General features: G+C 36.6%; 1 protein-coding gene across 15 annotated transcripts in view; it reads left to right on the top strand.

The window, feature by feature from the left end:
• The window catches only part of LOC106874968 (lethal(3)malignant brain tumor-like protein 3), a 93,244-nt gene that overhangs the window by 9,609 nt on the left and 58,500 nt on the right, over nucleotides 1–25,135 (top strand). For 2 of the 15 annotated variants that reach the window (XM_089362314.1, XM_089362308.1), the window contains exon 1: nucleotides 13,238–13,644. The exons of 11 other annotated variants lie outside the window; for them this stretch is intronic. The gene's annotated coding sequence lies outside the window, so the exon portion shown is untranslated. Of the gene's footprint in view, nucleotides 1–13,208; nucleotides 13,645–25,135 lie in introns of those variants that run through there. 2 more of the 15 variants (XM_089362303.1, XM_089362319.1) reach the window with 2 other exon arrangements.

Below are 25,135 nucleotides of genomic sequence, written 5' to 3'. Positions count from 1 at the left end.
TAAGCAGTTATTAAATTCTCTAGCATACAGCAGTTATTAAATTTTCTAGCATACAGCAGTTATTAAATTCTCTAGCATACAGCAGTTATTAAATTCTCTAGCATACAGCAAAAATAAAAAGTATGTCAACTTATACATCAAGGTGGGTTTTGAGGACCAAAAATTCCATGTGTAATGCAGCAGGATTAGGAAAGATAGAGACAATGTTTGAATGGTTACACTCCATGTTTCTGCTGTGTACTATGTTGACTTGTATGCTGGAAAATAAGGTACTTAAACAGCTTCAAAACAGTTTATATACAGTTCTTGGACATAAAGCATTTGGGTCATCTTCTACACTAATGGTTCTCAAAGTGGGCTCTGCTCACTGGGGAATTGCTCAAGCCAAACATCAGCTGTATCAATTTGGCCAGTCTTGAAGGATCTTGTAATGTCATAGACACAGTCCTTTTCTCTTGACTGAAATCATAAACATTACGGGGCTTCATTTATAGCAGTTATGGACAAACTGCTGCCCCTGTGACAATCCCTAAAGAAAAATTATCTTGAATTTTTTTAGTAGTGTGACCTGCCTGATGGTTAGTCTTGTCTGAAGTGGCTTGCTTCTTGAGAAAGGTTGTTCATGCTTTGATATTTAGTACACCCTTCAATATTCCATTTAATATTGCCCCTTCTTGTGAGTAATATCAAAAGATAGAAAGGATAATGGATGTTGATCTGTGTAGCAAAGGAAATTTTGGGTAGGAAGATTGGGAATCCCTGTCAAATACTTGATACTGAATGAAAGCGCATGGCTTAGTGGTTAGGGGTAATCGGTTCATGACTGTAAGGTCGATTCCCGGTGGTGTATTGTGTCCTTGAGCAAGGCACTTTATTTCATGCTGTTCCAGTCCACTCAGGTGACAAAAATGAGTTGTACCTGTCACTCTGAATCTCCTTGAGGACTATGTTAAGGTGTGCGTGTCTGTGGAATGTTCAGCCACTTACACATTAATTTTATGAGCCGGCTGTTCCATTGATCAGATCAACTGGAACTCTCGTCGTCGTAACCGATGGAGTGCCACTTTATACTGAAGCTTGGTAGAACCCATTGGTGACTACATAAGACTTTCTCCTATTTATGTTATCATTAACTGCCATTATTCAAAGAATAGCTGTTTGGGGCAGATGTGGCTGTGTGGTTAACAAGCTTTCTTCCCAACCACAAAAACTCATGGGTTTGGTCCCACTGCATGTCATCTTGGGCAAGTGTCTTTTATTATAATCCAGTTAACCAGAACTTGTGGATTTGGTAGATGGAAACTGAAAGAAGCTGGTCATGTCTGGCTAAAGTGGTTGGTATTAGGAAGGGTGTCCAGCCATAGAAACCATGCCAAAGCAGACAACAGTTTGGCACAGACCTCTGATTAGACAACTCCTGTCAAACCATTGAACCTATACCCCCCATGGAAAATGAACATTAAATGATGATGATGATGTGTGTGTGTGTTTACTTTTGTCTAGACATCACATGATAGTTGTAGACGAGCATCATTGTCATATAAGCGAAGTTGATTGCTTCCAGTCCTCTGTGGAGATCAACTGGAGAACACAGCTTGCTTGTAAATGGGTGAGGCATCTGGCTGAAGAAAATTTCCCCTCAGCAAATTCTGCTTGAATCATGCAAGCATGGAAATGTGGACATTGAATGATGACAATGAAGTGTTAGGAATCTTAAAACACTGAACTCATGATCCACTTCATAATATATTGTTTATGATTACAATGGACAGAGATATAATTGACCAATTAAATTTTAGTGTGAAGTCAGTGAGCCGGCAGAATTGTTTGCACGTTGGACAAAATGCTCAGTAGCATTTATTCTGTCTTTGCATTCTGGATTCAGAATCCGCTGAGGTTGATTTTGCCTTTCATCGTTTCAGGGTCGATAAAATAATAACTAGTTGAGCACTTTGGTCAGTCTAATAGACTAGCCTCCTCCCCCACCACCGTTTTAGGCTTTGTGCCTATAGTAAAGGAAAAAGTTGTATTTACTCCTTTATTCCTTTCAGTCATTTGACTGCTGCCATGCTGGAGCACCGCCTTTAGTCGAGCAAATCGACCGCAGGACTTATTCTTTGTAAGCCTAGTACTTATTCTATCGGTCTCTTTTGCCGAACCGCCAAGTTACGGGGGACGTAAACACACCACCATCGGTTGTCAAGCGAAGTTGGGGGGGACAAACACAGACACACAAACATATACACACATACATATATACGACAGGCTTCTTTCAGTTTCCGTCTACCAAATCCACTCACAAGTCTTTGGTCGGCCCGAGGCTATAGTAGAAGACACTTGCCCAAGGTGCCACGCAGTGGGACTGAACCCGGAACCTTGTGGTTGGTAAGCAAGCTACTTACCACACAGCCACTCCTGCGCCTATGTGTATTATTGCTGCTTTTTTTTTAATCTTTTACTTTTGGACTGATTTCTGTCATTGGAATATAGTTATTTTGGGATTGGGACAGTCTTGAAGGATTTTTAATCGATTATACATCAACTCAGTGGTTATTTCAATCAGGTACCTATTTTATTCAGTTGCTAAGTTAGATTTCTTTTTGACACTTCCATTTTTTGTTCAGTGGGTGTGTCAGGTCAGTTACACTCAGCTACTCACTCCCTTACCAAATTCGCTCATGATTATTGATCAACCCAAAGTTATAGAAGAAAATTGTTCAGGGCTTTGGAAACCCGTGAGGGAGAAAGTGAACTTTTTAACTGCAGTTATGGTTGCTGTCCCACAGTTTTGGTTGAAAGGGATCTTTGACGTGCTTTGAAGTAAGGAATTCGAGGCAACTGATGAGATGTCATAACGAACGGGTGGGGGTAATCGAAAGTAATTTTTGTTAAGTGTGTGTGTTAAAGGGACCAATGATTTTAGCAGGCACAAATAGATGTAAGAGTGAATTTCATATAAGACGTTTTCTTTGAAAAAATAACAATAGCAGAGACAGACAGACAGAGAGGGACGGAGGGAGAGAGATAGATAGATAGATATAGAGAGATTGCTATGAAGATATTTGTCGATCTTTCATTTCAGTTAAGGCCAAAGTCGATCTTGATCCTTATCATCTGATTTTAAACTCCAAATTTGGTTGGATGAAATATCCCTTTTCTCCATATTAAAGTTATGATTTCTCTCTTCAAGCAACAATTTTGCTATAGGGGTGGATCCAATGCCGCTTTATGGTTGTTGCAGGGTGTGCTAGCCTGTTTGCATCTACGGCTATAGGATAAGTATATAAACAGAGAAACTTCAGGTTATTTCTATACGTAGTAAATACGACCGCAATCCTTTCGTGTTTTGTCTTTTCCGACTAGTCGCTTGCACAGTCGTATATATATATGGGTTTGTACGCACTTCGCAAAACATAAACACGTACATACATGAGGAAATACTTGTAACATTGTCAGTTATGTATGCACGGAATAGTGTTCAACTCTGTCTTGTGGAACTGTGAAGATATCTGAAAAAGAGTATTTCTTTAGTTATGTTCTACAAGGGAAAGGAAAAACTATCCTATTAATAATTGTTGCACACATATAGATATAATATATATGCTTTTTAAATTCGTTTGCATTTAGTCCTAGTTCAGCTTCGATCACTGGTTATGATCAAAAGGTTTTCTATTCGGGTCCATCTCGTCTTTATTTTCAGGCATAATATCTAGGACTACATTGTCCGCTGTTCTCCCTTATGATGGTATAGTTTTGACTGCTATTTCTAACACTCTAGCGGCCACGTAGACTTCCTCATCGACTCGTTTGTCAAGCTTATACAGTATATATATTTAATATGTAAATTAGGCAAAAGTAAAGAATACGTACTCCCGGTGTTTAGGGTTAGGGTTTTTGTTACGCCGAAAACGGGCGATGTACGTATTTTTTTTTTTACCTCCGCCGTAAATTACATATTGCTTCCCATATTCTAGATTGTTGTTAGAATTGCAGATTTTTCCAGATTATTTGTTAGATAATTTTAGATTAAATTTTCTGTTTTCAATCATTGGTTGCACTCTTGCTGTAAGAGTTTTTATCGATTATATCGACTCCAGCCTTTTCTCTGGTGATTATTTCATCGGCCCCGGAAGAAAGAAGAGCAAAGTCGACCTGAACTGGATTTGAACTTGGGATATATTGACATTCTACCGATTCTGCAATCCGCGCGCATGTTATCTATCTAACACGATTTTCATTTACCAAAATATCACCCATAAAACTTCGGTAGAAAATTGCCAAGCTGTGGGGTCAGTACCAGAAACAAATTATAGCGAAGTGGATTTAACTACACGATTATGTCTAAACTTCATTCTCTCGTGGTGTTTACTTTTTGTCTGAGTTACGTTTTACAAAGTCTATTTTAATTTTTTTTTTTTTATATTGGGTGTTATAGTGTTTTCCATCGAGTCACTTTTAATCAGAACTCTTTATCAATGAGGTCCCAACTGCTAGTTATCGAACTAGGCCAACCCTTCACTTTAGGACTATATCAGGCTACATATCTAATGTGTCCTGTGCTTGTGTAAGGAAGTAGTGTGACCTGAAGGGAATTTAGCTATTTCTCGTTAGCCAAGAAAACCGCGTACAAGTTCTCTTGTAGGCTCGATCGATGTATTTCAGCGTATTGTTGTTGCCTCCGAAAAAAATTCAGTGCTATTTTTTTCCAGTCATCGGTGGAGTTTCTATGGAGAGCTTTTGGTCTTTCAAAATAGCAGCTAAATCGCCTTCAAATTCATTCTACTGGTTATCTTGTTATATTTCTTTTAACCATCTGGGATTTTTTCAAATTTTCACCAAATTGTTTTTAAAAAATGTAATTCCGATGTAGTTTTTGCATGCTGTTGACGAAAATGGGGTTCAGTTTTTTTTTTCTTTTGAAATTAATAAAGAACTTACAAGTTCAGTTTATTTTCAAAACTAAGTTTAAAAAAAAAAAACGATCTGGAAAAATTTTGAAATACAAGTGGTTGAAAGAAATTTAACAAAATCTTTATACCGTCTTAAAAAAAACGAAAAGGACGCATTAGATATTGCAAAAAAAAAAAAAGTGGGTGGGTAGGTGATTGTTACTGCTGGAATGTCTTTGATCGTAGATTTGCTTCATTTATGGTTGACCTGGCACTAATCAACAACATCGGCAGCTTTTAAGTGTGTTTGCTGTGAAAACGAACCACTGACTTCTTTCGATTGTTTGGTTCCTTATCGGCTGAGAAACCCGCGCATTCGTAGACATGCGCGCGCACGTATATGTTAACCTAGTGCACAAGAACTAAGATAATTCGCTGGAGTTGGTTAAAATCTATATTATTTAGTTACAGTCTACGTATGTAAGACTTTAAACAAATATTAGGATCTTGTTAAAAATTTCTTCCTGCCATTTGAAGTTTTCCAAATTTTCTTCACTGGTGTAACATTCTTTATTATTAATTTCTAGAAATAATGAATGCGATTTTTCGGCATAAGCATGCAAAAAGTACAATTTTTGAAAAATAATCTGGTGAATATTTGAAATAGTTCAAGTGGTTGGAGGAAATTTAACAAGATCCAAACTCCGCCCTATAGGATTTTTTTTCCACCCTTCGTTTAGAATTCACAGCTCAGTGCGCTGTGGTGCAGTTTACTGTAACTGCGTTCACCAGGTGGACTGTGGGTTCGAGTCTAGCTACATGCACTTTTCTTCAATATAAAAAAAAATAAGGCTGTTGATACAGTGTTAAGAATCATTAAAACGTTACCAGCATAGTTGTACAATAGCAGGAAAATATTATAGAAAAATTTGCCATTGATTTTGTATCAATGGAAGGAATTTAACATGATTCTGGAGTTCGAAACAACTTTTACATTTTCCCCCAAAAAAGTCGGAAGAATTCTTGGGGGGAGGGGGAAGGTCTTCCAAAATTTCAATTTTTATTCCTATCCCCTTTTGTAATTTTTCCACTTTTGACCTGTTTTGATTTTTTTTTTATCCCCGGATGTTTGAAACATCAGATTGCGAATTTGTTTCCGCCCACTTGTTCCACTTGTTTCTCCTACATACACCCCCCCCTGCCTCTCCGTTTTCATTAATGTGGTGAACATTCTCGTTTCTTTACGTTCTAGGTTAAAATTCCACTGAAGTCCACTTTGCTTCTTCTCATCCTTTCGGGGTTGACAACATAAAAACTACTACAGTGTACTGAGGTGGTGGGTGGTAGTGGTTAACCCACTTCGCTTAAAATTTCTGGGCTTTATTTGCTTAAATTAGAAACCATTATTATGGTGACAAAATTTTTCAGTGGAAAGGGGTAAAAAAATAAAATAAAATAAAATAAAACAAGCAAACAAAAAACAAAAAAACAAACAAGCAAAAATACCCAGAAATCGGAACAAATTTGTTGAAAAAAATGAAAACGATGTGGAGGAGTTTTCAAAATAATACTGGAATTTTTGTGGGTAGTACTAGTTACTTATTGGAGTCATCTTGTCTTTGTGAACATCTGAAATGTAAACAAAGCCAAGTAAGGTCTCTCTAGGTGTTTACTTGATATGCTAGAAATAACAAGTTAAATTTTCTCTCATATTTCTCTCTATATCTCTCTCATATCTTGACCTTTTTATAAGCCTATTTCTGCTCACATATACTGCCTCTTTCAATTAATTATGGAAATAATGAAGTATTTAATAAAATAACTTTGTCATTATTAAGCGGGTGTATGAAACAAATTAACGCGAAATTTTGAAGGAAGGTTTTAATTTAGATCACTGTAGCACAAGAAGTTTTTGCTATAAACTAGGGATGGGTCTTGGGGTTTTTTGGTATCAAAAGCATTAAACAGTTGGAAGGAGACCTAGACTACATTATGGGATGGTCAGTCTTGGAATGTCTTCTCCATTACAGCTTGATCTAGGACTAAATAACAATACTAACATAAGTTAGAAAGTGAACATAAACATGTTAGGTATACAAATTGAACACTCACACATATATATATATATACAATTTATACAGCTTAAAACACTTACTCGTATTTGTTTATAAATTGGAAGCTGGATCTGTGATCTTGTTTGTTTAAGAAGAAAGCTAGGTGTAATCTAATTTCTTAAAGGGGGAGCTGGGTATAATCTAGTTAGCATTTCTTACAAATTGGCAAACTTGATAGTGTTGATTGCCTTGTGGCATTTGTTCAAGCTCTCTGCACTTTTTCAGATCATACTATGGTCAGCTTTGCCTTTCATGCTTTCAAGGTCAGCTTTGACTTTCATTCTTTCCAGATCGGCTTTGCTTTTTACCATTTCAGGGGCAATAAAACACTAGTCCTATATACGGTTGATTCTTTTCCTTCTGCCTGTCGTTCCTTCACTTGCTTTCTTTCTGGAGGAAATCCAGCGGTAGTCAACTTGGAGAGGGATGAAGTCTACCAAGTTTAAAATGCCCAAGATATGCTGTTATGATTGCAATCCTATAACTCTATCAGGAGTTGAGGACTCAAATAAGGAATATTGCTATCCTGGCATGTAGCCTTATGCCTCTTTCTAACCAGAAAACAGCACAGTACAGCTTGCCGATGCCTGACTGTTGTCAGTGGAAATAATAGAAGAGGTTGTGAAGGAAAAAAAAACTTCTGGAAATCAGCTGTTGAGAAGCTTGTTTTGTACTCATGAGATCTCAAATTAATTTCCATTGTGCAGCATTACCATAGCTTCTTGTCATGCTATGCCTTGTGAGTGAAATTGGTTTGGAAACTGTTTGGGGGAAACTGTTTGGGGGCTTATTGGATGGATTGTACCTGTAATACTTAAGCTACAGCCTTGTCATGTATGCTGTCTCATGCTTATTCTGCCTGAGAATTACATTAAGAGTGTGCAGGTCTGTAGGATATGAGATCACTCCTAGTTTATGACAGAAACTTCTTGCTCTAAAGCAGTGCTCTGCTGCCGGTATGTTGTGGCACACTGGTCTTCCATGAGATGACGTTAGGTATGTTGCAGTGTAACCTGATAGTTTGGCTGATTAAACAACTGAATACTCATGATTCACATTAGAAATATCAACATTGATATATTTCTATACAGATATGTTGATATGCATTACAGTGTCTCTATATTCTCAAGTATCTAATTGTCTTTAGATTCTTAAAATTCATCATCATTATCATTTAATGTCCATGTTCCGTGGTTTGGATGATTTGACAAGATCTAATGGGCCCAAGGACTGCATTGTGCTTCAGTGTTTGTCATGGTTTCTATGGTTAAATGCCTTTCCTGATGCCAATCATTTTATAGCATGTACTGGATGGTTTTTTTTTGTGCCATTAGCACTAGTGAGGTTACCATGCAGCTTGTGATATTATGGACCCCCAAGTGGGGAGGGAGGAACTTTATTTGAGGATAAAAGGGAATAGAGTGGTTAAGGTATGAGTGAACAGAGGCTTTGGTTGGCCCAAGGTTATAGAAGACACTTGCTCAAGGTGTCACACAGTGGGACTGAAACTGGACCCATGTGTTAGGGAAGCAAACTTCTTATCATACACACATACATCTCTAGCTGTCCTGTGCAACTTAAACCTTAACTTTGTACAAATAACCGATGTTTAGAACCCTGAGTGTTCATGTTCATATATTATAATAATGAATCCTGGGTTTATGTGTTATAAAGTAAAAACGTGTGATTGTCTAAAAGAGATTTGGTTCACCATCTTTCATAGGTTTCATTGACATAAGGTGATTTTTTTTTTTTTTTTTTTAGCTACACAATGCAAATTACATGATCAAAACATTCTTTTCTACATCAGGTACAAGGCCCGAAATTTTTGGGGAGGGGGCCAGTCGATTAGATCGCCTCCAGTATGCAACTGGTACTTAATTTAACGACCCCGAAAGGATGAAAGGCAAAATCAACCTTATTATTTAACACACTCACCGGTAAAGTTTCCACTCATTTACTTATTTATTTTTCCTAAAATTTTCGTTGCGTCTTGCAACCTTTTCAAGAGTTGTTGATTCTGTCCATTATCTGTTTTGTATTCATTAAGTTCTTTACTAAAAATCCTTAGCACAAAGAAATATTGTCTATTGTGACATTATATTTCTGATAGTTTTATTTGTGTATACAAGTGTGATTGTATGATGGTATATTTATATAAGGATCTGAAATGTAAGGAATACCATTATTTTGTGTTAATATGCATACAACTACCTTCAGAAAGTAAACCAAGTAGGTACACTACAGGATTTTGTATCACTTTGTGCACAAAAGGAGTTAATCTGACTAGTTTCTAGGTTTGTCATGTTTATAGAGTAATTTAATTTTTATATGGAGCAAGTGAGATCGAAACTGAACCGTGCCAGTGGAGTGCTAACAGCACCATCCGAGCAGGCTCACTGTCAGAGCAGTGGTCTCGCTTCCGTGCTGGTGGCATGTAAAAAGCATCATTTGAGTGCGATCGTTTCCAGCTTCGCCTTACTGGCACTAGTGCCAGTGGCATGTGAACTAAACATTGGACTGACTCCTGTGCAGGTGGCATGTAAAAAACACCATTTGAGCATGGCCGTTGCCAGTACCGCTGGACTGGCCCTCGTGCCGGTGGCACGTAAAAAGCACCCACTACACTCTCGGAGTGGTTGACATTAGGAAGGGTATCCAGCTGTAGAAACTCTGCCAGATCAGATTGGAGTCTGGTGTAGCCTTCTGGTTCGCCAGTCCCCAGTCAAATCGTCCAACCCATGCTAGCATAGAAAGCGGACGTTAAACGATGATGATGATGATCTATTTATAGTGTGTACAAAGTTGGATTCCATTAGATTAATTTGTCTGATTTGCATAACAGTGTGCGCACTGGCACTGGATTTTCTTTTTGGTACTTTTAAACATTATCAGGGCATGTGTTTGTTTGAATGCTGTCTTGTGTAGAGTATAAAATCTATGGTTTCAGTTGGGTCATACTTGGGAATCCGGCAGGAAAGGGTAACGATGGTTGTTCCATGGAGGAGATACTTGAGGACTCTACCCCCATTCCCTTCCTTGAATATGGGTGGTGAAAAAAAAAAAATGGGGCTGGGTAGTTAGAATGCCACAAGAAAGGATTGCAAAATAGATTTTTCAAGCTGAACTAACTGGCAGGAGACCATGAGCAAGATAGTTGGATAATATCCATAGTCTTAGTTTGGTCATACTTGGGAATCCAGTAAGAAACAGTGATGATGGTGTCTGAAGACTCTTTCCCATTGAACCTCTTAGGAATGGTGGGTGGCAAAAATGGATGGATGGAGTATATCTAAAGATTTTGGTAAACATTGTGTGCATCCACCTTTCCTTATATCTATATACAATATCAATGTGGACAGGAAAATGAGACCAGCCAGTTTCCATACTGTTAGGATTTCGTCAGTGACTGATTTCCCTCCTTAACTCTCCAAAGGCACTATTACTAAAGGTTTAATTAAATCTGATAAATTGATTTGGTAGTGGTGGTGGCGGTGTTGTTGTTTGTTAAGGTGGCGAGTTGGCAGAATCGTTTGCAAGCCTGACAAAACAACGAGATGGTTTCTCCGGAGCTTTTACCGATTCTGCTTTCCACTGACACTAATTAATAATGCTAATTACTCGAGCCAACGAGGGAATTTCTATGCAGTCGCTCGATCAGCTGGAAATAGCAGACAAATTTATTTCAAATAGCGAACCTAACCGTTTAAATAGAAAACACGTTGGACAATGATATAGAAAAAGAACGAGATGGTCATGTTTGGAATGCTAATCAGGGCTGACCCGTGGCGCTCACTTGCTAAAAATAGCAGACAAAATTTATTTCAAAATAGCAACCCTAATCGCCTAAAAAACAACAAGAATTAAACCAAACGTCAGCCAGGGATATACAAAGAATGACAAGATGGTCATGTTTAGAAATGCCTTTGCTCGATCGGGGCCGACTTATGGCTAAACATCATCAACATAATACTATTACAAATGCCTGGTATAGTGCATCAGTTTGAAAACTATGTCGATAAGTCATTGACCTGCACAGCTCGTCGCACACCAATTTCCCCATCTAAAGTAAACTTGTTTCCCCTCCTTCCAAAAGACTCTAGCAGACAAACGACTACGACTACCTCCCCTTCTTTCTTTTGTCTTTTTTTTTGTTTTTGTTTTCTCTTGCAGGTTTTCATATTCGTTTCTGTTCTAATTTTTTTTCCTCACTCCTAAATATATATTATAAATGTCTCTTTTAGTCTTTCGTTTCTGCCTTTTCAGCCACTTTCTACAAATGTTTTTATTTTATTCTTTCGCTTTTCTTCTACCCACTTTTCTATCTGTTTCCACTATCTCTTCTTGTTCCATCTCCTTCCTCTCCTCCTCTCTTGCGCCTCTTACTTCGTCCTCCTGTGCCTCTTACCTCCTCCTTCTGTCTCTTTCCCTCCGCCTCCTCCTCCTCCTCACTACTCTTCTCTCCTCCGCTTTCCTATCCATCGTCCTTCGATCTCTTCTCTCTTTATTCTTTCTTTGTCAATTGTCCTTTTTATTCCTTCTTTCCTTTCTATTTCTCATTTCCTTTTCCCTGAGATTTTCATCTTTTCACAGCCCTCTTTCTTGTACTTTTTTCCTGCATTCTTTTTCTTCAACTTCTCTTTGCCTTTTCTCCGTATTCCCCTCTTTTTATCTCCTTTTCCGTCTCCACTTTCCTCTCAATTTCTTTCTTCTCTTCATCATATTCCCTTCACCTTTTATTTCTTTTCTCTACATTTTAAACCTTCAGTCTTTTCACTTTCCAAAGTGTGATCGCTCTCGACCTGCCAGAAACAGCAGCTGAATATTCCCCAAAGCACATTCTGTCATCTTTGAAAGACGGGAAGTTACATCGGAAAATGTAATCCTAAATATATTGTCTGAAAAGAAAATGGGATTGCCACGACTAGAAACCTTTGAGCATAGATCTGTCTGCTCGATCAAAGCTGATTTGGGGGTTAAACAATAACTTATTTTCTTTTGTTCCTGTTTAGCTTTCTTCCCTCCTTTTCTCTTTCATTTTCCCCCTTTGCTATTTTCTCTGTCGTTCGCATCATCTTTTTCGCCTTCTCTCTTTTCATTTTCTTATTTTCGTTTTACTTTGCATTTTTCTCTTTCCTCCCTTTTTGCCTGTCTTTTCTTTCTTTATCTTTTCCCTCATTTCCCTACTCCTCTCTTTACATCATTATGATAAATTATTAAAGATTACTCGTTTTTATTTTCAATGATTTGAAGAATCTGAAGGAAAGAAGAAGGAAAAATATATATTCCAATTAACCCATCGCCGCTTTAGGTGTAGTTTTTCATTCACTCATTCATAGCATATATCTGATATCTGTTCGTACGAATGTACTGCTTCAGCTGATGTAGATATTAAGGATTTTTTTTTCTTTCCTTCATCTTCCGTCTGTATTTCTTCCACCTTTTAGACGAAAACGGTTTGCAACTAATATTTCTTCTCCTCTCTCTCTTTCAGTCTTTTTACTTTCTGTCGATATTTATGTGATCGATGAGATTTCAATAGGTTAAAAAAACAAAACAAAACAAAAAACTATTATATGGAGAGATAGAGATAGAGAGAGAAGAGTAGGTGGTTGTGCGGTGCAAGAGGTGATGGCTGCACGTTAAGTAGTTCGCACTGTACAATAGTGATGATGCTAATAATCTTTTAGCTGTCACAAGGACAAACGAAGACATACTTCCGAACCTCCCCCCCACTTCTGAAAGAAAAAAAAATCGCGGTTTATTTTAAAAACAATACCATACAAATAAATGTGCATGTGTGTATATATGAATGCACGAAACGCATACATAATAAAAATAATTTCAATACTACTACTGATAGTAATAGTGTAAATTCGATAATAATCCTTCGTATGATATGCTTGAAACTATTTGAGCTATTTATTGGTAAATGCACAGTGGGAAGTTGTGTTGGCCATGCATTTCCTCGCAACAGGCATTAGTGACTTTAATAAAGCTTTTACACTTGATAGTAGATATATATATATATATAGTGTAAGTGCGTGTGTTTAAGATTTACGCGCTCGCGATTTAAGGTCTAGGTTTAGTTAGGTGTGTTTAAGCGTGTGTTAGGATATGTGTGTGCACATATGCATCCATATGTAATGTGTATGTAATAGGGTTGTGTGTTTGTGTGCGAGCGCGCACTCGCACTCGCACGCACACGTACGTGCTTTCTTTCTCTTTGGCGACGGAGTGTTTGTTTGAAGCTGCTGGTTGTGATTGTGATGATGGAAGGGCGCGGATGGATTTCAGTCTGTTTCTTTGTAAGCGTGTGTTTGTATGTGTGCGCGCGCTTCTGTGCGCGTGCCTGTGCATTTGTTCGTCCTTTCTCTCAGGCGACGTGATGAGAAAGAGCGAGAGAGAGAGAGAGAGAAGGAGAGTAGGTGGGTGATGGTGATGCTGGAGGTTTCATCACTGAATATTATAAAACTACTATGCAGTCTCCTTTAACTGTTGCATCACTTGCCACTGCTTTTTCGCCCATTTTACAAATCAGAACCAGCATTGCAAAAAGCAGCCGATTTCGGTAGATAAGAATGGTTTGCTTGCCTGGATTGTCCATGTCGCGATTCGAAGCCGTCTACCACGCTGCCGAGGTTCACAGACATTTTATTATTATTTCTTATTTTTATCATTTCATTTTATCGTTGTTATTGTTGTGATCTGATTAGCAGTTATTTGTCATTAAGCTGTTTCTTTTTTTTTTTTTATTTTGTTATATGGAATTAAAGTGTCGATATTAATTAGTAGATCCTTAACAATTAGTTGTTTATTGTTATAATTAACAAAATAAATACGCATAAAATCTTTATAATAATTTAGGAATCTTTACATGTAATATTAGCTGTAATTGTTTATATTTTTAAAGTTTGTTATATCGAAATAATTAATGATGATTATGATAACAGGAATTATTGCTGGATCGCTGCATTGTGTTTGTATGCTCAAGAGAAATAATTGCGCTTTTTCTTGCATGAACGATTCATTCACACCTCATTAGGCCCCTAGCTTTTAATATTTTCATCCAAGTCACCTTAGATATTCTAAGGTGTCATTTTATTTGTTTTCTTGTGTAAATGACAACAGAACACTGAAGTTTGCTATGAATCGGCGTATACATACCCCCTTAAAGTATTTCGGAAAACGTATGTAGACTTTTTAAATATCATAATAAACCGCTTATTAGTAAAAGATCGCCTAACATTACAGATTAGTCTTTATTCTGATATTTTTTTTATATGTTTGAAATTAATGTTTAATAAATACGATTCTACATTGTAGAATATGCACTTTTGAAACTGGGGTTAAATGTATCACTGATTTCATGGTTTTTATAAACCCGTGACTAAGGTTAAGGTGTCATTTTTTCTCTTGTTAAATTTCATTTTAACTGTTTAAATTTACTGTCAGCAATGTATTAAGTCTCGATTAAGCCCGGCTCACCACATCACTTAATATATGTATATATCTATATGTATATATATGAAGCAAAAGCCAACAAAATAAAAGGCTTTATGCAACATTAGTTGAGGAGAAATCCTTATTTTGCGTGGTGGTTGTGCAGCAGTAAACTTGACGACTAACCGACTCTGCGATCCAGCTTTTGCTAATCCTAGTCAAAACCTGTCTTCAGTCAGAGAAGCCTTTTGGCAAATCGCCGAATGCTATAAATTTGCCATTTTCCTCTCATCTAAGAATGCGAGACTTCACGCCTATTTAGAAAGAAAACAAATATACTTGCTACTATTAGAACTACCAAGAAAAAACAAAACAAAACAGAAAACAACCCTACTAATATAAATTTTTCTATTAGTTCTAACTACTTCCGTTACTAACCACTACTATTTATTTCTGCTTTTAGTAGCAGTATTATTATTATTACTATTAACTAATGCAATTACCACTGCTGCTGGTTTAGACGGTATCACCAACTCCACCTCCTGTTGCATTTTAAAGTTGCCTTTGGCTTTCTCCCTCCATCTTCCATTCAGGTCTTGAATGATGTGAGGGTGGGGTGCTTACGAAGAGGAAAAAAAAAAAGGAATTCTAGCCTTCTGTTAAACAAAAAACAATTCTTTTCAACAACGGAAAAAAGAAACCGGAAAATCTGTAACGTGGTTTCGTTAACCCTTTTGTTACCATATTTCAATTATTTTTTTTTTAAACAATGGATTTAATAAAATAACTTTGTTATGCTGGTATTTAGAACAAAAAATAAGCATGCAATTTTGATAGGTTTTAATTTAAAACCATATTAAAACAAGAATTTTGCATTATAAATCTAGGGTGTCGTCTCGGGCGAGTTGATATCGAAAGGGTTAAGTTAGAAATTCGCAACTTTTTTCTTTCTTTCCGTGCTTTTCATTTTCACTTTCTTCATTCTTCCATTTTCTCTTTTTTCTTTCTTATTTGGAAATATTATTATTGATAGTAATCAATATTTCTTTCATTGACCACAAGAACAAGAGAGACGTCTCTAACAACATCGATATGGTAACATTATTATAACAACACTCATAAATAATTTCTTTCTGTGTTCTTTCTCTTAATTCATTTTTCCCTTTCTTTTCCACCGCCATCGCATGTTCTCTTCAGTTCTTGCATTTCTCCTTATTCTCTTTCTTATTTTCTCTTCCCTTCCTTTTCCTTCGTCTCCCTTTCTTCCTATGTTTTCTTCTGCTTCTCTCACTATTTTCCTCCCACTTTATTTTTATTTCTTCTTTCCTCACTGTTTTCCTTCACCCCCTCCCCCTTAACCCGCTTCTTCTTTCCCTGTCCTTTTAAAATTCTTGCTGCTCTCACCCCTTTTGACTTTCATATTAAGGTTGTATTTTCTATATACGTTAGAAATTATTTTCCTGTCTCTAAAATTAAATATTAATTTTTTTAAAAGATTTCGAATACATTTTATAACGATAATACAATTAACGAAAATAAATTAATATACCCAAAAGCGCTCCATTCATGAGCTCTATTTTAAGATAGTGTTGCTGCTAGCTCATGGCCAGTCCTTGAGAAATGCAACGAATCCTTTACTTAAAACTATAATTAAAGGGTATTCGGCTGCTATTATTAGCAGGTCGTGATTTAATCATTGCGATGATAATGATTACCATATCGATTTCTTTTTTAATTCAAGTTCTTGTAAGGAATACCGGACTAATAAATTCATGTGAAACTAAATTATATCATTTTTAAACATGTAATATACTTTCATTTAAAAATGTTATGTATTTGTACAGCTTTTAAAAACAACGAAATGATTTAATGTATGCGTTTACTAAAAAAAATGTGTTAAGAATGCTTGTTTTGATTAATTCAGTGTCATTTGTTTTGTTTTAGCGGGAGGTTAGTACTGATGGAGCTGGCCTTGTGATCTAAAGCTTTTCAGCCGTCCAATGCCTACCTCTTACTTTTTTAAAGTGGTAGGATGGGGGCTCGAGAGTAATTTTTGCTGCTATTTCTAGTAACTCGTGCAATCACTTACGACCCTCCTCATTGACTCCATTTATTGTGCGTGTCTGTGCGATTTAATTCCATTGGATTCGTCTGTGCATGCGCATGCGTACACGCGCGCTCTACTTTTGGGTATCTACGTTGCTTGGTTGTAGATTTATGGTAGTAAACGTCTCGAAATGTTTTCTTTCGTATTTCTATTGGTGCGTTTACGCGCGCGCACGCGCACACACAATAGTGTCCAAACGCTAGCTTAAAGATAGCGTTTTAGCAGTTATATAATTCCTAAAATAGCATGTTGTCGCTAGTTTATTACACTCTAGTTGTCTTGTAACCCGTTGCCTAACCCTGTTCTCGTACACCTATAATGAAAGGCGTTTTAGCTGTGACCATCCTGTTTTTTTTCTTCTTTCCACATCCAAGAACTGCATCGGTCAATCTGTCCTTTGGCAGTAGAAGATATATGTGACTTCTGGGAGATTTGGTTGTTATTTCTAGTCTTGTGAGCGACTGCATTGAAGCTCCTTTATTGGGTTGTGGCTGTTAGGATTTGTAAGAATGTAAGATTTAAAATGGAACATCTTGAAAGGATTATACGAAGAATTATTAGAATGCCATCTTTTATCCTTTTCAATCATTGGATTGCGGTCAAGCTGGGGCACTACCTTGAAGGGTTTTTGACCCCAGTGCTTTTTGTTTTCAAAGTCTGGTACTTGTTCTCTCTTTTGCCAAACTACTAAGTTACAGGGGACATAGTGGTCGGAGACAAATACAAAAATGATGCATAACACACACACATGTATGTGATTCCTCACACTTTCCATCTATCGAAGTATTCTTCAGCATGTTTAATAATAGCAGTTAAGTGGTTACATTTGCTGAATTTTGAGTGATTGATATTTGGAAGAGAATATTTCACTTTTGCTTTGACATAACAATCACAAGAAACAAATGGAATAGAAATATTTGCAAAGTTTTAATTAATTAGATAGGCGCAGGAGTGGCTGTGTGGTAAGTAGCTTGCTTACCAACCACATGGTTCCGGGTTCAGTCCCACTGCGTGGCACCTTGGGCAAGTGTCTTCTACTATAGCCTCGGGCTGACCAAAGCCTTGTGAGTGGACTTGGTAGACGGAAACTAAAAGAAGTCTGTCGTATATATATATATATATATATATTACAATTAAAAGGGTAAAGGTTTATCAATTTATTAATAAATCAACAATTAATAATTTTTACCAACCCTAACCCTAACTTCGAATGGTTAGTTTTCATTGTTTTTGCCTTTGTGAGTTACAAGTAATGCTATCTATTGGAGTCTTAGCTTTTTTAGCTGCTATTTCTGAACTTCGGTATGTGGTGAAGCAAATGTTTGCTGATCCCTTAATTATGTTTATATATATATATATATATATATATATATATGTGTATATGTTTGTATGTCTGTGTTTGTCCCCTCAACATTGCTTGACAACCGATGCTGGTGTGTTTACGTCCCCATAACTTAGCGGTTCAGCAAAAGGGACCGATAGAATAAGTACTAGGCATCCAAAGAATAAGTTCTGGGGTCGATTTACTCGACTAAAGGCGGTGCTCCAGAATGGCCGCAGTCAAATGACTGAAACAAGTAAAAGAGTAAAAGAGAATCCTCATCTATCATATTTTGAGTGCAAAATCTCCTTCACCATACAGCCCTGCAATTCCACCCCCACTCAGACTCCAAGTTCCACTGTCCCATCACACTTCTATTGACCTCCTACCTTGAGGAGATCTTGGCACTTGCATCTCCTACTGACTATTCTCGTTCTCTCTCCTAAAGGTGAGTAACCATGCTGCTCCTTTAGAAGAACCTACTCCCTTCTCTCCTCTCATACTTTGTGCTCTCATCTCAAATGCTGTTCCTTCGTCCTTTGTAGTCTTGCGAGCAGCATGGTAACCTCATTACTGCCAGTGATATGAAAAAATGTACCCACTGTAAAGTAGTTAGCATTAGGGAGAGCATCCAGCTGTAGAAACTTTATCAAAGTAGACACTGGAGCACAATGCAATCTTGTCAAACTGTCCAAACCCATGACAGTATGAAACACAAGCACTGAATTGTGATGATGACAAATGCTAATATTTTAAATTATTTTCCGAGTTAATATAAAAAAAGTTCAAAACCTTTTGCAAAGAAAAGATTTCCCTTGAGCTGATTTATCTTGTATGAAGTACATAAACCATTCTTACTATGGAATATATGAAAACTGTAATTAGGCGCAGGAGTGGCTGTGTGGTAAGTAGCTTGCTTACCAACCACATGGTTCTGGGTTCAGTCTCACTGCTTGGCACCTTGGGCAAGTGTCTTCTACTATAGCCTCGGGCCGACCAAAGCCTTGTGAGTGGATTTGGTAGACGGAAACTGAAAGAAGCCCGTCGTATATATGTATATGTATATATGTATGTGTGTGTATGTGTTTTGTGTGTCTGTGTTTGTTCCCCAACATCGCTTGACAACCGATGTTGGTGTGTTTATGTCCCCGTAACTTGGTGGTTCAGCAAAAGAGACCGATAGAATAAGTACTAGGCTTACAAAGAATAAGTCCTCGGGTCGATTTGCTCGACTAAAGGCGGTGCTCCAGCATGGCCGCAGTCAAATGACTGAAACAAGTAAAGAGTAAAAGAGTATATCTACTTGCAAACTGAAATCATCATTATTGTTCTTGTAATTTTTCAATGTGTGCTCTTTATATTAAGTATTATCTAGCTGTTTGTATATGTGCATCTTAATGCAGATTGCTTCTGCAGTGAAGAGTAGCGAGTGATTTCGTTGGTCAGAAAGTTTTAAGATGAATCTGATTTTGTTGAAAATGCTGCTCTGTTGATGTCACTGTGTACCCAGTTTTGTTTCTGTGAATGTGCTGTAAAATTAGAAAATCATGAGGAACATGTATTTTTCTATTCCTGTTGGAATATTCTTTTATCCAAAATAGTTGAGAAGGGAATTGCTGCAGATTACTTTCAGACCTTTGGATGAATGTATGTTTCATCATCATTCAACATCCACTTTTCCATGCTCTTCTCAGTTGGACAGAATTTGTTCAGGCAGATTTGCAGATTTTCTATGGTTGGATGCTTTTCCTGTTTCCAAGTAAGGTAATATTTCTCCATAATGAGACATATCTTGGAAGACTGGAAACTTAAGATACTGCTTCCCTGATGATGACACTTGCTTACAGCTATCAAATAGTATCAAGACAAGGAGGCAGTAACATAAATACATACACTTATATACATATATACAACAGGTTTCTTTCAGTTTCTGTCAGCCAAATTTACTCACAAGGCTTTGGTCAGCCCGGGGCTATAGTAGAAGACACTTGTGAGGCTGAACTGGAAAACATAGTTTAGGAAGCTAATTCTTACTACATAGTCATGCTTCTAATTTTAAACATGTTCTTTATACTTCATAATACAGCTTATACATATCTAGTGAAGAGAGTTTATAAAAGTTGAATGCTAATCCAGTTTAGCATGATGTTTCGATTTATGAATATTTTGCTTTTCCACCCCACTCATCCCAAATTGCTTATTACACATAAAAAAACTTGTAGCTTGTCAGCTGCATGTTACTTTGACTTTGCATGCTTCCATTTTATGTCTATCTTCAGCTCCCCCCCCCCCTCCATCCCCACTCTTTTAAAAAACTTTTTCATGTGGTTAAGAAGCTCACTTTGCAATCAATTGGTTCTGGATTCAATCCCAGTTTGCGACACCTTGGACAAGTGTCTTCCACTATAGCCCTTAAGTGACCAATGCCTTGTAAGTGAATTTTGTAGCTAGAAACTGCATAGAAGCTTTATATATATATATATATATATATATATATATATAGATAGATATATATATATAGGAAGCTTGCTTCCCAGCTACATGGTTTCGGGTTCAGTCCCACCGCGTGGCACCTTGGGCAAGTGTCTTCTGTTATAGCCTCGGGCCGACCAAAGCCTTGTGATTGGATTTGGTAGGCGGAAGTTACTGCCATGTGTGTATATGTCTGTGTATGTGCTTGTGCCTCTCTCCGAAAGAGAGGGAGAGAGGGATATATATATATATATATATATGGAGAGAGAGAGAGAAGGGGATTGGTCTGCAAGATTCTTGTGCCATGTAAAAAGCACTCATGCAGGTGGCACAGTAAAAGCACCCAGCACATAATGTAAAATGGCTGGCATTAGGAAAGGCATCCAGCTGTAGAAACCAAACCAAATCAGACAGGAACCTGGTGCAGCTCTCTAGCCCGCCAGCTCTGGTCAAACTGTCCAGCTCATGCCAGCATGGAAAACAGATGTTAAAGGATGATAACACACACACACGTTTTTTTTGTTGTTCCCCCAACTTCGAATGTGTTGGTTTGTTTACATCCTTGTAGAGACTGATGGAATAGGTATCACACTTGAGAATTAGTATTGGGGTTGATTTGACTAAATCCTTGAAAGTGGTGCCCCAGCATTGGCTGCAGTCCAAGTGGCTAAAACAAGTAAAACATAAGGTAAATAGATAAATAAGAGAAAAGGTAGTTAGTTTACTTTTGTTACATTTTCTGAGACAACATTGTAACATTTAAACATTTTTAATAATGAAATATATAATATTGTGTACATGTCTGTATATATTTCTGTGCATACATATGTGTGTGTGTACATGTGTGCTTTTATAAGTGTGTGTAACATGCAATCAAATATGCATGTAAGAAATAGGTGCTTCACAGAAGTCCACTACTTTTGACAATCATTTGGCCTTACTGAATATCAAAACAAAAAATTCAAGATGGCTACTCCATGTAATGTTACAGAAAATGGGAAAACATGAACGAAGAAATGCAAAATGCTAGGAGCAATAATTGTGAGATCAGACATTAAAAGCAACAAAGGGTTGAGTTAATAAAGTATAGATGAGGTTATTGTCTGTGCATGCAATTTAATAACCATATATCTAGTCTTTCTACTGAAACTCACAAATCTATATAAAGTTTGTGATAGTGGATGAGTAAAGACAATGTCATAAAGGTTAGAGGAATGATATAGGAGAGACAGCAAAAAAAAAAAAAGGTGTTGAGTTGAAGAAGCAGAAAGAGAAGAAAAAGGAAAATATCAGGTCTCCTTCATAGTAAGGTGGTTCCCTAAGATGGGGGTATGATCCTGATGTTGGGCTTCTCGGTTGGCCAATATGTATCTATCTGCATGAGGATATCTTATATTTTCATTTTTAGAGCTGAGGTAGTTAACTTAAGGCTTTTAATACCATGTACAATTTCTGTCCCCTCTGTTAGGTTGTACTGATTGGATCCATTTGTATAAACTTGATTTCTTGAGCTTTCTCTGTTTGATGTCCTAGTCAATCTTTTTGTCTTTCAAAGACCATAAATGGCTTTCCATTCTTGTGGTTATCTGCTTTTCTGCATCTATGAAAGATGATATTTGATTGTAAAATCTTGACTGGCCCTCAACCATACTTATATAACGTTTTTCTTTCCACAGTTTGATATAGCATGGCTGATGTATTGATGTATGTAACCTCTGCTTCATTTTCACTTGTCTTGATATTATATGCTGAGTCCAAGGAGCATTCATCTTTGTACAAGAACATCCGGAATCTTCATCTTGCATGGGCTTAGATGTTATAAATTTGATATTGAGAAGGCAGGAATAACTGATTTTCTTGTTACGGTGGTCGATCTTTCTATGATAGCATAGTTCTAGGAAATGTTTATATAGAAGTGCTAAAAATGTTCTACTTACATAAGCTTTAACATTTAAGAAAGGATGTGCAAACCAGATAATTTTGTCAGGCCTATTCCTGGATCTTTTGTTTTCGGTGGATAGTTTGGGGAATATGGAAGATTTGATAGTTGAAATCAAAATTTAGTAGAGCCATGTTATAGCAGAAGCTACCATGACAAAATCTTTTATGAAAGTTTAAAGATTGAAGACATTATGGCTAACATTGGAGAAACAGCTGAAATAACTTGCATTTGAGACTAAAGAATTAAGAGTTTTTGATTCAGTCTAAGGTTTTAGCATGTATAGGTACTATTTTATTCTTGGAATTATTAATTGGATGGGTAGGTAATAGAAGAGAAAGCTCTCTCTCTCTCTTTGTCACACACATACATTGTCACGATCATAAGACTATGTTTAAAGATATTTCTCATTAAAAAATCCCCAACTATTTTATTTAAATTACTGGCTTGAGTTTTAACATATTCTTCCACAATACTTCAACCAACAACTGTGCCATAAACTGATAAACAAACACCTGGTCTTTGTAATAAAACATTTTTGTGGACACTTGCAGTATTATGTATAAAACAGGAAAAAAAAAAAAAATAATACCTTCCCAGTTACGAACTCAGAACTTTTCCCCTTTTCTGTCCACAAAGATGATGTTGGCATCTGTGTGTGTTATTCTGTTGGCTGGAATCTATACATATATTCTATAGTATTGAAATATATTAGCTTTTAGTAAATGTCGCAATAACATACAAAATATGTTTTGCCTATTTAATCTGTCAGAAAAGCAGTTATCTTAAACGGACAGATACACCGCTCTCGCATTCTCTCTTTTAACCTTAATATTTTACTTTGTCCCCTGTCTTTCTTTCTTTCTACTTTCCTTTTTCCTTTTCATTCGTCTTTTCTCTGTTACTCCGTTCTCTTTTGCTATGTCCCCGCTATCTCTATAATTTTCTGTTTCGTATATTATATATATATTTTTTTCTGGCTTACTGTGTACTTTATCCTTTCTTCCTCACACAATCTGATATGTCCTGATGTAATTTACTTTTATCTATATTCCTTCTTTTGCAATTCTCTCCGTCTTTTCATTTTGTTATTCTCCATCCTCCCTCATTTTCCCTATTTTTTTCTTTCAACTTCTGTTTTTGGTGGCGAAAATATGAACTTTTATTTTTTAGAAAATGACGATTGTTTATCTTTACGCTGAAAACTCCAGCTGTTAAATTTATTCAAAATTGTAACTTTTCTCCAACTTTCAGTCTTCTCTTCTACCATCTCATTTCCCCATTACTATATCGTGCCTATATATTATACTGCATTTCTGTTTCATTTTCGTTAATTATCCCCCTCTCTTCTATTATCTTACTGTCTTTTCCCGCCATACACCGTTTTATTGTTGTTTGTAACCAAATAACTTTCTAAACTTTATTGATAATCACTCAGGCAAATTCTTTTAATATCTTTCTACGATTGTTTTAGAAACTGTATTATAATATAATCTTTCGCATAAAGTGTTTGTTAATTTCACAACTACATCGATGCACGCACTACATAATTCCTTCCAAAATGTTAATGTTAAAATAATACTCTGCACAGTTTTGGAACGCGTTTTTTTTTCTCCTCAGAGCATTGGTAAAAAGACAATGGTTTGCTAACCACTATATTATCTCGTCGAATAATCCATATTTTATGAAACACCACAGCTAAAGCCTCTACGCAGTTTCGCCACTCTTTAGAAATAGTAGCCGAATCTTCCTCCCAGTTCACACTCTGTTGTCTTAACGGACGGGTACATTAGATAAAGTAGTTTGTTACACAAACCTACAGGATGGGCTAAATTGGAACGGCTTTGATCATGCGACTTTCTGATCTGAGCTTATTGGCGGGGGGGGGGGCTTTAACTTCCCCACCCTAATTAAACTAGCAAAGTCACGTGATCTAATGCACGCTTTGAGACTTACGATGTTTAAAACTGTATATAATATATAATTATGTGCATCATTGCTGATATACAATTATAAAACATTTCTTAAGACATTAAAAGGTAATTGAACTAACTAATCGTTTGAAAATTTGGCGGAGATGAGGGAACCGGTCATAGGCGCGAGTAGAAAAAAAAATTATTTCACATAAAAGAGAAAGTAAATAATTATTTTACTAACAAAATTTACTGTTTCAAAATACACCAGCAAATATGTTGTTGCTGAGGTAAAAGAAAAACAATCGGAAAGACGGTTCCCGAATGTATCCATCTGCCAGGAAAATAAAAAATTCTATAAAAATAAAAAAGCTGGCTTTTAATTTTATTTGTCGACGTCAAGAACTACGGAAGCCTGAACATGCCAAAATTGGTTTGGTTTACTTTCGCTACAGCTGGCGTTTCGATTCTCATAGAAAGTTATCAGTGGAATAGAAACGAAATAAACTTTTGTTATATTTATAGTTGGTTATGACATTCTAAATGTACGCCAAAATATATAATGAAATGATTAAAATTCAAAGTTTGTAGGTTATTTTATTGAAGGAACAAACATTTGCTTTATGTCAGACTGCTATCTCCTAATTCTCTGAAGATTGATGAATTTACTTGTTTCAAACTTTTATATATATATTTATAAACGTATGTGGAATGTTTTTTTCGCATGTAGTGTGCGTATCTCGAAAAAACAAAAAAACATTTTACAAATATCAGCGGCGCAAATAAAGAGAAATAACTCATGTTAGAAAAGTTAGAGAGAGAAGCATAAACAAACGAGGCTACATGAACCCCAAGTCAACGAGGGGTTTCCTGCATGTCGTCGTTCTATTTGGGAGAAAAAGCAGCTATATCTCCTTCGAATTATATTAGATATCTT

This window comes from Octopus bimaculoides, chromosome 14 (assembly GCF_046866305.1).
Source record: "Octopus bimaculoides isolate indiv1 chromosome 14, ASM4686630v1, whole genome shotgun sequence".
NCBI classification, from domain to species: Eukaryota; Metazoa; Mollusca; class Cephalopoda; order Octopoda; family Octopodidae; genus Octopus; species Octopus bimaculoides.
Note: the sequence above shows the minus strand (reverse complement) of the source record. Positions and strands in the feature narration are given on the sequence as shown.